Source organism: Trichechus manatus, unplaced genomic scaffold (assembly GCF_000243295.1).
Source record: "Trichechus manatus latirostris isolate Lorelei unplaced genomic scaffold, TriManLat1.0 scaffold00242, whole genome shotgun sequence".
NCBI classification, from domain to species: domain Eukaryota; kingdom Metazoa; phylum Chordata; class Mammalia; order Sirenia; family Trichechidae; genus Trichechus; species Trichechus manatus.
In genome coordinates this window covers 644,331-659,617 of record NW_004444178.1, presented here as the reverse complement: position 1 = coordinate 659,617, position 15,287 = coordinate 644,331, and positions in this window count along the sequence as shown.

The following is a 15,287-nucleotide window of genomic DNA, read 5'->3' as shown; positions in this document are numbered from 1 at the left end:
CATTGTAGTTGAATAAACTAACATCAAAAGACAACATGTAATCACCACTAACTATGGGTAATGCACCATAACATGTGCTTTATGTCCACTACCACATTTAATATCCAAACATCACCTCATATTTCTTCATCATAAATTTGAGGAAAGTGAGATTTAGAGAAGGCCAAATGCTGCAGTATTTTTCAACATTGTTCTGGGTATCCTCTCTCTTCCCACAACATACTAAAAACACATTCAAAACATGAGTCCATGATATAGTGTTTCTGCACTCTTAAGACCTCCATCAATACACAGCTGATTCTGAAACTCTGTTGTTGTTACCTGCCATCAAGTTGGCCCCCAACTCATAGTGACTCCATGCATAACAGAACAAAGCATTGCCTAGTTTTGCTCCATCCCCATTATCAGTTGCAGATCAGACCATTGTGATCCATAGGGTTTTCATGGTTGATTTTTGAAAGTATATCACCTGACCTTTCTTCCTCATCTGTCTTAGTCTGGCAGCTCTGCTGAAATCTGTTCAACATCATAGCAACATGCAAGTCTCCACTGACAGACAGGTGGTGGCTGAGCATGGGGTGCATTGGCAGGGAATGTAACTCACCCAGGTCTCCTGCATGGAAGGCAAGAATCCTACCACTGAACCACCACTCCATCAGAAACACCTAAGAGTTTGCTTAAATGCCTCTCCCACGCATAGAGATTCTAATTCTTTAGTTCAAGCTAGAACCGAAGTATATGTGTTTTTTACAAAATATCTCAGGTGATGCTGATGCTAATACAAAGGCTATGTATACATTACTTGAGAAATTTTGAGACCAATGAACCTTGAGTTAGGGAAGGAAACAAGTGGTAGAGTTGAAGTGTTCAGTGGTAGACAAGAGAACTTCAATGTTGAAGAAAAGAAATTCTCACTCTCAGAGACTGAACTCCAGTCTTTTAAAGTAAACAAGTGTTCTACGTGATCAGAGATTGTTAAATAGTACTAGGATATGCAAAGAGATAAATGTCATGGATTGAATTGTGTCCCCCAAAGATATCTGTCAACTTGACTAGGCCATTATTCCCAGTATTGTGTGATTGTCCACCACTTTGTCATCTGATGTAATTTTCCTGTGTGTTGTAAATCGTATCTCTATGATGTTGATGAGATGAGATTAGCAGCAGTTATGTTAGTGAGGCAGGACTCAATCAATAAGATTAGATTGTTTCTTAAGCCAATCTCTTTTGAGATATGAAAGAGAGAAGCTAGCAGAGAGACAGGGGACCTCATATCACCAAGATGCAAGAGCCAGGAGAATAGCGTGTCCTTTGGACCTGGGGTCCTTGTGCTGAGAAGCTCCTAGTCCAGGGGAAGAGTGATGACAAGGACCTTTCTCCAGAGCTGACAGAGAGAGAGAAAGCCTTCCCCTTGAGCTGATGCCCTGAATATGGACTTCTAGCCTACTAGACTGTGAGAGAATAAACTTCCTTTTTTTAAAGCCAGCCACTTGTGGTATTTCTGTTATAGCAGCACTAGATAACTAAGACAGATTTGGTGTTGGGAGTGGGGTGCTGCTCTAACAGATACCTAAAATGTGGAAGCAGTTTTGAAACTGTGAATGGATAGAGGACTCAGAAGAAAGTGAGGAGAGCTGTTAGAGTGGAGATGGCACAGACCTCAAGAAGCAGTGACAGAGAATCGGCAGCGGCAGAGAATCAGCCGCAGCTGAATAAGGAGACCAGTGCAAGACAGTGCTGGAGCCAACCCACAGACAGCACCCATGGAGTGAGAGCTGAGTGCCTGTGCACAGGAGGCTTCCTGGTAGAGTGGGGTGCCTCAGGGCACTTATTGCTGGAGCTAAGCCTGCCGACCCACAGAGCAAGAGAGTTGAGTGTCATCCAGCCGAAGTTTACTGGCAGAGTGGGGTGCCCCCAGGCACTTATCTGTGGAGCTACAGAGCTTTAGACCACTTGCCCCAGCAGGGCAGAAGGGCAGTGAGGCCTGAAAGGCCAAGAGGCCAAGGAACTAGGAAGCAGAAACTGAAGAGAAAGGGAACACAGGAACCAGAGCTATCTCAGTCTCAAAGCGTGGAGTCATGGATTCTGGAGTTTCTAAGGGTAAAGGCGCCACTCATATGAACTAGAAGAATGGGGCTGTCTAAAGCTGAGGGAGCAGAGTTACCATTCCAGTGGGCCTGGAAGGCAGAGCTGAAGCCCAGGGCCGAGGGGCCTCCACTCAGAATCCGGAGAGTATGGCCAATACCTAGAGTCTGGAAGGCAGGGCTACTGTGTAAATAGTCTCAGAACTGAGGATTATTTTCAAGCCTTGAGGGCTAATGTAATGTGTTCTGCTGACTTGCTTGGTGCCTGTTACCCTTTTTTGCCTCCAATTTCTCCCATTTGTAATGGAAATGTTTAGCTTGTGCCTGTTCCACCATTGTATTTTGGAAGCAAACAACTTATATTCTAGATTTCACGGATGAGGAACAATTTTTGGATTTTGGATTTGGAGTTGATTTAAGACTTTTGCTATGATATGATGGGGTGAATATGTTCTACATGTGGCAAGGACATGAATTTTGGGGGACGAAAGAGTAGAATGTCATGGACTGAATTGTGTCCCCAAAAAATATCTATCAACTCGGCTAGGCCATGATTCCCAGTATTGTGTGATTGTCCACCATTTTGTCACCTGATGTGATTTTCTGGCATGCTGTAAATCCTGTCTCTATGATGTTGATGAGATTGGATTAGTGGAAGCTATGTTAATGAGACAGGACTCAATCTACAAGGTTAGAATATTTCTTAAGCCAATCTCTTTTGATATATAAAGAGAGAAGCAAGCAGAGAGACAGGGGACCTCATACACCAAGAAGCAAGAGCCAGGAGAATAGCGTGTCCTTTGGACCTGGGGTCCTTGTGCTGAGAAGTTCCTAGTCGAGGGGAAGATTGATGACAAGCATCTTCCTCCAGAGCTGACAGAGAGAGAGAAAGCCTTCCCCTGGAGCTGGTGCCTTGAATATGAACTTCTAGCCCACTAGACTGTGAGAGAAAAAACTTCTGTTTGTTAAAGCCATTCCACTTGTGGTATTTCTGTTATAGCAACACTAGATAACTAAGAATAAGCAACACTGAAAATTTTAAAAATATACACTAGACAATTGACTTCCCAAGGTGAGAAATCTTGATTTGGTTATATGAAAGAAGTACTAGCATTATTTATGTCAACTACTTTACATTTATGCCTAATTACCACACAATCTAATAATATCCATATACACCCCTAAATGTGTGTCAGAGTACCCTTATTGTAAGTTTTGCGTGAGTGAAGCAGTGAGCTCTGTAAACACACTCTCAGCCTTTTTAGAACCACAGTCATTTGATCACAGCTTTAAAACAAAATAGTAAAAGTATGATTTCCATATACAGATTTATTTTGGGTGGGTTTTTCATTGCTGTTTTATTTTTGGTTTTAAACTTTAATTTCAATTTATACACATATTTTCATAGAGAAGGATGATAAGGTGTTCATAAAGGGCTTTCAAGTGTATTATATTAGGATAAAATTTTGAGGGGGTAGTAGAATGGAAGTACTGAATTCAAAGAGAAAAAAATGACTATGCAAAATTTTTTACTGGTAAAGACAAACTTGTACATGTGCGTAGTTTGTTTTTTAAGGAAAGTGGTAGGTACAGTATTTCATTTTCATTAGGTAATTTAAAAGCATAATGTAACAGTTTTATTTAGCAATGTCAAAATTTGCAACATTCCAGAAATTACTTAGTTTTTTTCTTTATTGTGTACTGTCTTACCCTTTACCAAAGTTATCACTTATCTATTGTCTATTTAGTATTTCCCCCTATTAAGTATTTCCCCCTCACCCCTCCCATCCCTCGTAACCATCAAAGATTGTTTATTTTTGTGTGTAAACCTTTTCATGAGTTTTTACGGTAGTGGTCTCATACAATATTTATCCTTTTGGGATTGACTTATTTCACTAGCATAATGTCCTTCAGTTTCATCCATGTTATGAGATACTTCACAGATTCATCTTTTTTCTTTCTCGTTGCATAATACTCCATTGTGGGTATGTACCATAGTTTTTGTTTATCCACTCATCTGTTGATGGGCATCTAGGTTGTTTCCATCGTTTTGCTATTGTGAACAATGCTGCCATGAACATGGGTGTACATATGTCTGTTCATGTGATGGCTCTTATTTCTCTAGGATATATTCCTAGGAGTGGGATTGCTGGATCGTATGGTATTTCTATTTCTAGCTTTCTAAGGAAGCGCCATATCATTTTCCAAAACGGTTGTATCATTTTGCATTCCCACCAGCAGTGCATAAGAATTCCGATCTCCCCACAGCCTCTCCAACATTTGTTATTTCCAGTGTTTTTGATTCTTGCCAGTAATGCCAGGGTGAGATGGTATCTCATTGTGGTTTTGATTTGCATTTCTCTAATGGCTAGTGATTGCGAGCAACTCCTCATGTATTTATTGGCCATTTGAATTTCTTCTTTGGTGAAATGTCTGTTGATTTCCTTTGTCTATTTTTTAATTGGATTATTCATCTTTTGATGTAGAGGTATTGGATTTTCTTTCAGATTTTAGAGATTAGACCTTTGTCTGACTTGTAACATCCAAATTTTTTTTTCCTGGCCTGTAGGTTCTCTTTTTACACTTTTGGTGAAGTCTTTTGATCAGCGTAAGTGTTTAATTTTTAGAAGATACCAGTCATCTAGCTTATCTTCTGGAGTTTGTGTGTTGTCGGTTATGGTTTGTATCCTGCTAACGCTGTGCATTCAGGCCTCTAGCATTGATCCCGTTTTTTCTTCTATGAACTTTATAGTTTTAGGCTTTATATTTAGGTCTTTGATCCATTTTGAATTAGTTTTTGTATACAGGTATGAGGTATGGGTCTTGTTTCATTTATTTGCAGATGGACATCCAGTTTTGCCAGCACTGTTTGTTAAAAAGGCTGTCTTTTCCCCATTTGATGGACTTTGGGCCCTTGTTGAAGATCAGGTGACCTTAGGTAGATGGATTTACATCTGGGTTCTCAATTCTGTTCCATTAGTCAGTGTATCTGTCCTTGTACCAGTACCAGGCTATGAGAAATTTCTTAGTTTTTGCAACTAATTTGTAATGAAAAAAACCTATGAGGGTAAGAGCTAAAATGACTTTGGTGGCTATTTTTTCATTGTTCTATACTCTCGTGGAAAGAGAAAACTGGTATAAAATTCCTCAGGGGCAATTTGGCATCTCTGAGAATGGCAGTTGAGATTTTGGAGATAGACACAGAATAATCTGTACTCTTCTAACCATGTCACAATAAACAAGAAAGCCTTGTACGCACCACTGAAGCATGTATTTCAGGTGTTACCATAAACCCTATTCCAGGAATGGGGCACTTTCACTTCATGAGCTAAGTCCTATGCCTTGCTTTGATTTTCATGGAGATTACCTGATTACTTTCCATAAAAATATTTGCAACGATCTCTGCTAAAAACAAGTAGGATTTTCCACTTACAGATTTAATCTGTGCATCTCCTTTATATAATTACCTTTATTCTTCAAATATTAGCATTTAAACAGAGTAATGAAACAATGACTTGAGCCGAAAACAAATATATTATCAAATCAGAGAAAATTCAAACTTGCTCATGTAGATTTCAAGTTACAGACAACTCTTCTTCTTTAATATAATATAAATATTATATTGATGTATGTAATTGTTAAGAAATCAGACTCTGAAGTCAGATTGACTATAGTTCAAACATCAGCTCTGCCATTTACTAGCTGTAATCAGGGACAGTTTTTTTTTCCCTAAATTTTATTTATTTTGTTGTTGTTGAGAATATGCACAGCAAAACATACACCAATTCAACTGTTTCTGTATGTTTCACTAATTTAGTGACACTGATTACATTCTTCGAGTTGTGCAATCATTCCCACCCTCCTTATCTGAGTTGCTCTTCTCTCAGTAACATAAACTCACTGCCCTCTGAGGTTCCTATCTAATCTTTTGAGCTGCTGTTGTCAATTTGATCCCATATAGTAGTTCTTAAAAGAGCGTAATACTCAAGGCAGGCCTTTTTATTAGTAAAGCTAAACTGTTTTTTGGTTTTAAGATGACTTCCGAAAATATTTTTGGTTTAAGGTTTAAAGATTATCTCGGGGTAATAGTTTCAGGGGTTCATCCACCCTCTATGGCTCCAGAAAGTCAGAGTCGATGAGAATTTGAAATTATGCTCTTCTATGGAATATTTGATCAAAACTTTCAGTAATGGTAGCCTGGTACCATCCACTGCTTCTAGTCTTATGGCAAAAGAGGCAGTTGTTCATGGAGGTAATTTGCCACACAGTCCATATCCTTCTCCTATTCCTAACTCTTCTTCCTCTTAATAAACACATTATTAGGCCAATTAACTCGGATGTCCCATGAAACCATGACTTAAACTTCCAAACCAAGGAAGCAAATCCCATGAGGTGTTTGGTTGTACATAAACAGCCCCAGCAGCTACACTTTTTTTGTCATTGTTGTAAATATACCTGTCATGGATTGAATTGTGTCCCCCCAAAAAATCTGGCAACTTGGCTAGTCCGTGATTCCCAGTATTGTGTGATTGTCCACAATTTTGTCATCTGATGTGATTTTCCTAAGTGTTATAAATCTTACCTCTATGATGTTAATGAGGTGTGATTAACGGCAGTTATGTTAATGAGGCACAACTCAATGTATAAGATTACGTTGTGTCTTAAGTCAATCTTTTTGAGATATAAAAGAGAGAAGCTAGTAGAGCAAAGAGGGACCTCATACCGTCAAGAAAGAAGCACCGGGAGCACAGCGCGTCCTTTGGACCCACGGTCCCTGGGTTGAGAAGCTCTTCGATAGGGGAAGACTGATGACAAGGATCTTCCTCCACAGCCAACAGAGAGAGAGAAAGCTTTCCCCTGGAGCCAGCACCCTGAATCCAGAATTCTAGCCTACTAGGCTGTGAGAGAATAAATTTATGTTTGTTAAAGCCATCCACTTGTGGTATTTCTGTTATAGCAGCACTAGACAACTAAGACAATATCTATCACACAACTTTTGATAATTCAACTTTTAACAGGTATACAACTTATTGAAAGCAATTACAATAATTGGCTGTGCAACCCTACCCTTAATCAATGCAATTTTCCCATCACTGTTGACTCCCCTTTTTCCCCTCCCTCCTGCTCCTGGTAACCGTTAATAAACTTTGGTCTCTGTTATGGATTGAATTGTGTCCCCCCAAAATATCTGTCAACTTGGCTGTGTCATGATTCCCAGTATTGTATAATTGTGTACCATTTTGTAATCTGATCTGATTTCCTTATGTGTTGTAAATTCAATCACTATGATCAAATAAGATGGATTAGCAGCAGTTATACTGATGAGGTATACAAGATTGGATAGTGTCTTAATCCAGTCTCTTTTGAGATATAAAAGAGAGAAGCGAGCAGAGAGACAGGGGGACCTCATACCACCAAAAAAGCAGCACCAGGAGCAGAGTGCATCCCTTGGACCTGAGGTTCCTGTGCAGAGAAGCTCCCAGACAAAGGAAAGATTGATGACACGGACCTTCCTCCAGAGCTGACAGAGAAAGCGTTCCCCTGGAGATGACACCCTGAGTTTAGACTTGTAGCCTCCTGGACTGTGAGAGAATAAACTTCTCTTTGCTAAAGCCATCCAGAAGTATTAAACAGAAGTATTTAATTTGGGGTGCTTAAAATGAGATGCCACCACCTATCAGTTTGTCTTACTGTGGTGACTTGTGTGTTGCTATGCTGCTGAAAGTTACGCCACTGGTATTCCAAATAATAGCAGGGTCACCCACAGTGGACAGGTTTCAGTGGTGTTTCCAGACTAAGAAGAATAAGAAGAAAGGATTGGTGATTTACTTCTGAAAACTAGCCAATGAAAGCCCTATGGATCACAATAGAATATTGTCCAATATAATCTAGGAAATGAGTCCCCAGTGTTGGAAGGCTTTCAAAATACACACGGTAGCCATAACAATAGACTCCAGTATACGTACGATCATAAAGATGACATAGCACCAGGCAACATTTTTGTTCTGCTGTACATGGGGCCACCATGAGTCAGAGCCAACTCAATAGTAACTAACTAACAACAACAAAGTTGAGATGAGGTGTACCTAACTCTGATGGATGTAAACTTTGGACTTAAAATTATAGGTAAATGATGAAGTATGCTCTTTGCCAGCCACAGCTGCAATATTACAACATACTTATGTAGGGTGGCTTTGTTTTAAATAACTCAATTTACATTTGTTTGGATGTAAGTGGAAAATCATGACTTGAATAACATTCTAATGGAGAACAGGAGAGAAAGGGCAAATAATAGTACTGAGTTGACTCATATCTCACTAAGACTTTTTAATTTGGCAAGAAAACAGCACAAAAAATAGTGTTTTGTTACCAAATTTTTATCCTAGAGCGTAATACTTCTAAGAGTCAGGAAAACATTATATGATTAACTAAGTAATAAAGTCAGTCATGGAAATAAGTTAAGAATTATTTATTTCTTTCTCATAGTATTTCTTCACTAGCTTTTATTAGATAAAAAATATTAGGGGTGAAATCCCTAATGGTAAGTACTTACATTTATATTGTCTTGAGTAATTCTTTTACACTCAGTTAAACAGATTCAAGTTGCAGAAACATCTTATTTGGTAGATGTCCTTTAAAAGAAAAAGGTGGCCAGAAATTCTAAGCACAGCTGGAAGTAAAGAACTGTAATAATTTGTAACTAGAATATACAGGGTAAAAATATATGAGCAATAAAGAAATGCTTAGTTCTTTTTAAAACTCAAGAGGATCCTCCGCCACAGTACTATTTTTGAATTCTCAGAAAAGGATGCTCAACAAATTAAATCATAATTACTAATAATTTTATGAGAGAGTTCATAAATCAAGTCATGAAATATCAAGAGGCATAAGAATAAGAAAATTTATATTAAAAAGTGAAGAAATGATCAAGTATTCTGATAAAGAGCTATGCAATTTCATAGAAAAATGAATTAAGATAGTATGTAGGATTTAGTAAATTATTTATAGTTCTACAAAATTATTTTAATAAATATCTCAAGTCATAAAAATATTTAAATTCTATAAATAAAAAATGTGTAATGACTCTATTCATTAATGACTATGAGGTTGGTGAACAGCATAAAATGAAAGTGTAATGCCTTAGCAGAATGCAATATGAATTAGGAAGCAAAACAAACATTTGAGTACCAAGAAAATTAATACAGACCAACAGGTATAACCCTACATACATTCTTCTCTGGACTAGGCCTACCTACACTCTTTTCTAGGCTATTGAAAAAGTATTAGAATGGAATTTTTAATTCATATATTAAAAATGCCTCTGTTGCTTGATGACATAGTACGTCAACTATGTAACCATAGTTTTGCTGTTGTGTGTGATTAGAGCCATGTACAGTGTATTTTAAAAATTCTCATTTAAAGTACAAATGTTTTAAGTCATTGATACCTACCAATATTTACTTTTTTAGTGAAAATGTTTACTAAGCATCCACTATATGCCAGGGACTTTTCTAGGTGCTGTAGATACAGCAGGGATCAAAGATGACAAAGTCCATGAACCAATGAAATTTACATTCTTGCAGGGATAGAGTCAATAAACCTATTTTTCAAATAACGGCAGATAAATGTTTCAAAGAAAAAATAAGGCAAAGTAGTAGAAAAGAGAGTGATGGGGTGCTGTTTTGCATTGGGAGACCAGGGAATTATTCTCTGAGGCAGAGACATTTGAACAGAAAACTGAATACAGGGGAGTGAAACTGATGGAGCATCACCAGTTAGGAGGCTATAGCTGTGGTCCTGGTAGGACTATCAGAGACCACTGATGCTAAATTGGCAGATGCAGTGTAGTGAGAAGAATAGTTTGGTTCAAGAGGGGTTTTCAGTGAAGGAAAAAAATATTTAAAAGTATTATGCTTATCTTGAATGACAAATACTGTATAAGAGCACTATTATAAGAACTCAAGAAAAGGTTTAAACACAGAAGAAAACATTCTTTGATGGTTACGGGGGTGGGGAGGGAGGGTGATGGTTATTCACTAACTAGATAGTAGATAAGAATCTCCTAGGTGAAGGGAAGGACAGCACACACTACATGGGAAGCCAGCACAACTGGACTAAACCAAAGCTGAGAAGTTTCCTCAATACAATCAAATACTTTGAGAGACAGAGTAGCAGGGATGCGGGGTCTGGGGACCATGCTTTCAGGGGACATCTAGGTCAATTGGCATAACAAAGCTGATTAAGAAAATGTTCTGCATCCTACTTTGGTGAGTGGCTTCTGGGGTCTTAAAAGCTTGCAAGCGGCCATCTAAGATGCATCAATTGGTCCCAACCACTTGGAGTAAAGGAGAATGAAGAACACCAAAGACACAAGGAAAGTATTGGCCCAAGAGACAGAATGGGCCACATAAACCAGAGACTTCATCAGCCTGAGACCAGAAGAACTAGATGGTGCCTGGCTACCACCAATGAACGTCCTGACAGGGAATACAACAGAGGGTCCCTGATGGAGCAGTAGAACGATGGGATGCAGAACTCAAATTCTAGTAAGAAGACCAGACTTAACGGTCTGATTGAGACTGGAGGCGCCCCAGAAAGCATGGCCCCTGGTCTCTCTATCACCCCAGAACTATAACAATTTCCGAGGCCAACTCTTCAGACAGGGATTGGACTGGACTGTGGTACATAAAGTGATACTTGTGAAGAATGTGCCGCTTAGACAAGTAGGATACAAGAGACCAAAGGGGCAGCTTCTGTCCAGAGGTGAGATGGGAAGGCAGAGAGAGTTAGGAGCTGGTTGAATGTTCATGGGGAATCAGGGGCGGAGGGGAGGAATGTGCTGTCGCAGAATGGGGTGAGCGGTGGTGGTCTCATAACAATGTATGTAAAAAAAAAAATTCTGCATGGAAGACTAACTTGAAATGTAAACTTCATTTAATTACAACAATAAAAAAAAGTATTAAGCTTATCTACTGGCAGCATTTATGTAAATTTCCTATTAAACACCTACTGCAAATTTCAGAAGGGGCAGAGATGGGAAGTCTTTTAAATGCAAATTACAGAATTTAAAACCAAAGAACTATCTTCAACATAGTAGAAAAATCAAATCCCTAGGGCTCTGAGAGCTGCCGAAAGTGGTAATTACCAATTTTCCTCTTTATCTTCAACAAAAGGATAAAATCAGTGAAGTCATAATCAAAACACTTAATGGAGAATTGCATGAAAGATAGAGACAATTACAGCCACAGAAACTACTACTGTTAATGGTGGTAGTATATTAATTAATGATAATATTACTTTAATTAACGGTAGTAGTTACATTAATTGTTCTAGAGAAATAATATTGCATGTAGTTACTTTTCAATTTGTTATACAAACTACATAAGACAAAAGATAGGGTAATTTGCTTTACGGTGTTAATCACAGCAAACGATAGCAGGGTTCTCAGGGCTTAGTTGCAATAATCGCACATTTTACTCAGAATGGTGCTTTACATTCGTCAGGCTTAGCATATAATTTCCCTGAAATGTTAAAATCCTGGATGCAAAAAATAAACACGTCATTGTCTTAACCTTCAGTAGCCAATAACGGAGAGCCTATATACGCCACATACAAACAGCTCAGGAATCTTCCAAGAATAAGACTGTCTCACATTCTATTGAACATGTTCGTGCAAATATAACATCTGGGCTGCTGCTGGACTATTTTAATGGTTGGTTTTAAAAAATATATTGTCAAACTCTGTGGTGTGTGTGCGTGTGTGTGTGTGTGCACACGTGTGTGGTTTTTGTCAGTAGATTTCACAACATAGAAATTGCTGTCTCACCACCAGCTCTAAGAAGGGGATTCTAAATGTTGATTAATGAGAATATTTAATAAATGTAGTTTGTTATCTTTATTTTACCAGCAAGATGGAACCTCACTGGTGCCCAAATAGTAATGCAGGAAAGGTAACCCACAATAGGACTAAGCTTTGAAAAATTGCAAAGCAAATACTTCAAGGGAAGTATATGTTTTCCCTGAAACACTTCACAATGCTGAGATGGCTTATATCCAGCAAACAAAAAGAAATTCAATGTTATCATTTATGACAGAGCACACAACATGATAAAGTGTAAGGAATTAGGACTGCATGAAGAAATGATCCTAAAGTGCTTAAGACAATTGACAGCAGCACTTTGGGACTGGAACAGCTTGCTGCATTCTTCTTTTCTAGTAATTATCTGTTGTCGGCTCACTGAAATAAGCAATAAACCCTACTGATAATATTAAAAGCTTAATGAATGAAAGAAAAATAGGAAATCTCAGTAAATGCTGCCAAAGTCTTCAACTTATGAATATACCAATATAGCAACCAATAACCAAATAATGATATTTTTTTCCAATAATATAACTTAAGTCTAGCTCATGGATTGACACAGTGGCTGTAACAATGGGCTCAAACATAGCAATGATTGTGAGGATGGCGCAGAACCACACAATGTTTCGTTCTGCTATGCATAGGGTCACTATGAGTCAGAACCGATTTGATGGCACCTAATAACAACAACATCTTATGGCAAATAATTGCACCTTGACACTTGAATTTTTTTTAGTTTAAACATCTTCATTTTAATGATATTGCATAAATTTGACTATTATGTAAAATAAATCAGTACTATAAAAAACTACGCACAGAGAATCAAACAGTAGTATACAATATCTGAAATAATTCATCTTTTCTCTTCAAATGTGTAGACTGCCCTACTGTATCCACTGTCTCTTGATATTGATAAACCACTTTGCTTAGTAGTTCTAACTCTTTTACGTCCACCTTGTTGTCCCTCACATACATATTTTTCTTATACATTGTTGGAATTATAAAGCTGTGCACCTGCTATGGAAAACAATATGGCGGTTTCTCAAAAAGTTAAACATAGAATTACCATATGACCCAGCAATTGCACTCCTAAAGTATATACCCAAGGAGTTGAAAACAGAAACACAAACAAATACTTGTTCACCAATGTTCACTGCAGCACTATCCACCATAGCCAAAAGTGGAAACAACCCAAGCATCCATCAACAGATGAATGGATACGCAAAATTCAGTATGTACATACAATCGAATATTACTCAACCGTAACAAAACATGGAATCCTGATACATTACAACATGGATGAACTTTGAAAATACTGTGCGAAGTGAAAAGTCAGCCACAAAATAACAAATATTGTATGAACCTACTTATATGAAATATCTAGAATTTGGCAAATGTATAGAGACCAAAGTTTATTAGTGGTTACCAGCAATGGGAGCAGGAACGGACTACCCAATAAGCAAGGTACGCGTGAGCTTACTTGTGCTTACTTACCAATCTGTAGTGCACAATTTCACCTGTTTTTCACTGCATTGTTGATGTGGTGAAACCCATGTGAAATTGTACACTATAGATTAGTAAGTGAACACGTTGGTCCATGCATACCTTGCTTAATGTAAGCCTGTAATACCTTGCTTACTGGTTAATCTGCCCCTGAATGGGAGGGAGGAGGAAGATAAATTTATTGCTTAAAAGGCACTGAGTTTCTGTTAAGGGTTATAGAAAAACTTGGAAACAGATAGTGGTGATGGTTGCACAACATGATGAATGTAATTAATGTCACTGAATTATACATATAAAAATGTTGAAATGGCAGGTGTTTTGTTACATGTATTTTTGCCACAATTAAAAACAAACAAACAAAAACCTCTGAATTTCTTTCTGAAATGTTTCCTTTTCTTACCTGTGGGAAGGTGGTTGGTGATTATTCTCTAAAAGCTCTCTCAGAAGCTGATGTTTATTTCCTGTTCCATAATTTTTTATGTTTTTATATTTGCCTGCAGGCTAAACAATTTTGTGGCTTCTTATTCATCCACGTAGAACATGTGTATTTTTATTTATTTATTTTATATTCAATCTTGAAAAAGATGGAAACTGAATAACTCCTCTTTGTCTTGATTAGAAAAGCACAAAATTCAGGGTAGGAGATAGAGTTTGGTGACAGGAAAATCTCCAAGCAATTTCCACACAAGCCAAGACATTTTGTCAGATAAGATCTAAATCTGGAAGGTTTCTTCTTCTTCTTCCTATCAATTGTGTTATCAACAAGCCACAGATACAGCAAAAGATTCACTAAAATCTGATACTGAAGAGGCAAGACATGAGTGGGAGACTACTCAGCTGCATCCACCAAATAACTCAACGGCATGTATTAGGGGAAGATTTTTATTAGAAGATTTGACACCTTAAAGTTAACGGGACAGAGAAAAGGAAATGTTAATGATGACATGTGCATTACAACATGTCAATGAATTTTGGGGCCGTTGATCAAGGAGAGTGAGCTTCCTCAATTAAGAAGAATGTGCTTTCCTGCTCTCCTTTCTTTTCTTCTTTGTTAAAGTGTAACTGCTGTTTACTGATTATGGCAACAGAAGGAAAGTGAAATAAACTAGGGGTTAGACAAGTAAACTTACACATCATCAAGGGGTCTGTAGGCAGATGGGAGATCACATGAAATTCTTGAGAATCAGAGGTGGCAGGGGTTAGGAAAGGAGAAGACACTAAATGAATCAAATCAATTACTTAATCTTATGTAATCTTTCTAACAGGACCAGGCAGTCCATTGTACATGGGGTCGCTATGAGTAAGAACCGACTGGACAGCACCTAACAACAACACTAATCTTTCTAAAGATTAACAGTATGTGTGAAAATGTGGCTTTCAATTCAGTAAATATATTTGTAGTACCTGACTGCTAAGGTCATGTGTAATACTGAAGAAATATAGCCCCTTACAGCTGCCATCAAAGAGCTTACAGCAATGTGTGTTTTTTTTTTATTTCTGATTCAGTGTTGTTCAAATGTTATATGGTAAATATTACCTGTGGATGTTGTAGAGGCTGTGGGCAAATGAGCACTATTGGTAAGAGTTTAAATTGGTAAAATACTTCTGGAGAGCAATTTGACAATATAAATAAAAAACTTTAAAAAAGCAGACTCCTGAGGCGGTCTCCGGCAAGATGGCGGTCTAGGCAGAAGCACCATGCCGTCCCTCCACAGCAAAGATCCAAAAAACTAAGCCAAATAGAGAATCAACAATCCTGAAACCCTAGAACATCAAATGAAGAGATAAAGAACTCAGCCGAACACCAAACGGAGTAAGAATACTGAAAGAGAACAGAGAGC